Below are 2,500 nucleotides of genomic sequence, written 5' to 3'. Positions count from 1 at the left end.
GCCGCGCGGGAACGTTACAACGCGACCCTGAGGCGGGCGTGGCGCCGGGATTGACCCGGTGCCGCAATTTGCGTTCAGAACGTCGATGCTCAATGTGTCCTGCAATTCACATTAATTCACGCAGCTAGCTGCGTCCTTCATCGACTCGCGAGCCGAGTGATCCACCGCCAAGAGCCCTCCGTGACTTCGTCAGTTGGACAAGCGCGACCCAGCCGGATTGCACAGTCGAAAAAGCGGTGGCCGAGCGGTCGCCAGCCGTAGGCGACGCATGAAGCCAGCCTGGCACATGGCCACGGCACTCGGCGCAGAACGAAACAGGGTGACCGAAGTGCAATCGCGTGCGCCTCAACAGCGACGAAGGGCGTGCGCGGCCGCCAAGATACGGAGCCTTCTCCACCTGTCGAACGCACGACCACTCGATCGGCGATCGGCCGGTAATGATCCTTCCGCAGGTTCACCTACGGAAACCTTGTTACGACTTTTACTTCCTCTAAATGATCAAGTTAGATCGTCTTCTCGGACGCCGGCGCGGCCGTTGCCGAACGCGCCAGGTCCAATCGGAGGACCTCACTAAACCATTCAATCGGTAGTAGCGACGGGCGGTGTGTACAAAGGGCAGCGACGTAATCAACGCGAGCTGATGACTCGCGCTTACTGGGCATTCCTCGTTCAAGGGAAACAATTGCAATTCCCTATCCCTAGCACGACCGGGGTTCAGCGGGTTACCCGGACCTTCCGGCCTAGGCGGCGACACGCTGATCCGGTCAGTGTAGCGCGCGTGCGGCCCCGAACATCTAAGGGCATCACAGACCTGTTATTGCTCAATCTCGTGTGGCTAAGCGCCACTAGTCCCTCTAAGAAGTTCAACGCCGACCGATAGGGTCGCGTAACTAGTTAGCAAGCCAGAGTCTCGTTCGTTATCGGAATTAACCAGACAAATCGCTCCACCAACTAAGAACGGCCATGCACCACCACCCACAGAATCAAGAAAGAGCTCTCAATCTGTCAATCCTCACTGTGTCCGGGCCGGGTGAGATTCCCCGTGTTGAGTCAAATTAAGCCGCAGGCTCCACGCCTGGTGGTGCCCTTCCGTCAATTCCTTTAAGTTTCAGCTTTGCAACCATACTTCCCCCGGAACCCAAAGACTTTGGTTTCCCGCAAGCTGCCGGAGGGGTCGTCAAAGTAACGCCCCCCGATCGCTGGTTGGCATCGTTTATAGTCAGAACTAGGACGGTATCTGATCGTCTTCGAACCTCTGACTTTCGCTCTTGATTAAAGAAAACATTCTTGGCAAATGCTTTCGCAGTCGTTCGTCTTGCGCCGATCCAAGAATTTCACCTCTAACGGCACAGTACGAATGCCCCCGTCCGTCCCTCTTAATCATTACCTCGCGCTCCGAAAACCAACAAAATAGAACCGAGGTCCTATTCCATTATTCCATGCACCATTATTCAGGCGAAGCGCCTGCTTTGAACACTCTAATTTTTTCAAAGTAAACGTCCCGGCCGCCGCCGACACTCAGTCAAGGGCACCGGCGGAGCGCCGGGGGAGAGGGCCAGGTGCGGCCAGTGCACGCCTTGCGACGGACCGGCCGCCTGCGCCCAACGTCCAACTACGAGCTTTTTAACCGCAACAACTTAAATATACACTTTTGGAGCTGGAATTACCGCGGCTGCTGGCACCAGACTTGCCCTCCAATGGATACTCGCTAAAGGTTTTAAAGTGTGCTCATTCCAATTACAGGGCCTCGTTTAGAGTCCTGTATTGTTATTTTTCGTCACTACCTCCCCGCGTCGGGAATGGGTAATTTGCGCGCCTGCTGCCTTCCTTGGATGTGGTAGCCGTTTCTCAGGCTCCCTCTCCGGAATCGAACCCTGATTCCCCGTCACCCGTAAGAACCTCGGTAGGCCGATACCCTACCGACGAAAGTTGATAGGGCAGACACTTGAATGATCTGTCGCCGGTTCGAGACCGTGCGATCCGCTCAGTTATCCAGAGTCGCCAAAACGTGGCGGGCGCGACGCGAAGCCGGCCCGGTCGGTTTTTGTACTGATAAATGCGCACCCGCCGCAAGGCAGGCGCTGACCGCATGTATTAGCTCTAGATTTTGTACAGGTATCCAAGTACGATGTACGATCAAATGAACCATAACTGATTTAATGAGCCATTCGCAGTTTCACTGTACGAGAGCGCGTACTTAGACTTGCATGGCTTAATCTTTGAGACAAGCATATGACTACTGGCAGGATCAACCAGGTAGCTTCGTGTGGAGACGCAGGGCCCGCCGCCCGCTCCGACCGTCACTTTCAAGCTACGATTCTCAACGCTTGGTTCGGCCACGAACTCTGAAAACCGTCAAGGACGCGCGAAACATGGCCGGACGCGCGAAGCGCCAACCAGCTGTAACGCCGACGTGCAACTATGCCAACAACACGCACCGTAGTAGGACCCGCACCGTGGACGCCTTGGCATCGAACGAGCAGCAGCAAATCTGCTCAGC

General features: G+C 55.8%; 2 non-coding genes across 2 annotated transcripts; both read right to left on the bottom strand.

Annotated features, from left to right (window-relative positions):
• Nucleotides 1–22: 22 nt before the first annotated feature.
• LOC145892742 (5.8S ribosomal RNA) lies at nucleotides 23–176 on the bottom strand. Its single transcript, XR_014401153.1, has one exon. It is a non-coding gene; the product is annotated as a 5.8S ribosomal RNA (ribosomal RNA).
• A 259-nt stretch (nucleotides 177–435) lies between these two features.
• On the bottom strand, nucleotides 436–2,259 carry LOC145892793 (small subunit ribosomal RNA). Its single transcript, XR_014401198.1, has one exon. It is a non-coding gene; the product is annotated as a small subunit ribosomal RNA (ribosomal RNA).
• Between the last annotated feature and the right edge of the window lie 241 nt (nucleotides 2,260–2,500).

This window comes from Ascidia mentula, chromosome 2 (genome assembly GCF_947561715.1).
Source record: "Ascidia mentula chromosome 2, kaAscMent1.1, whole genome shotgun sequence".
NCBI lineage: Eukaryota > Metazoa > Chordata > Ascidiacea > Phlebobranchia > Ascidiidae > Ascidia > Ascidia mentula.
The sequence above is the reverse complement of the archived record's forward strand: the minus strand, read 5'-3'. Positions and strand labels throughout refer to the sequence as shown.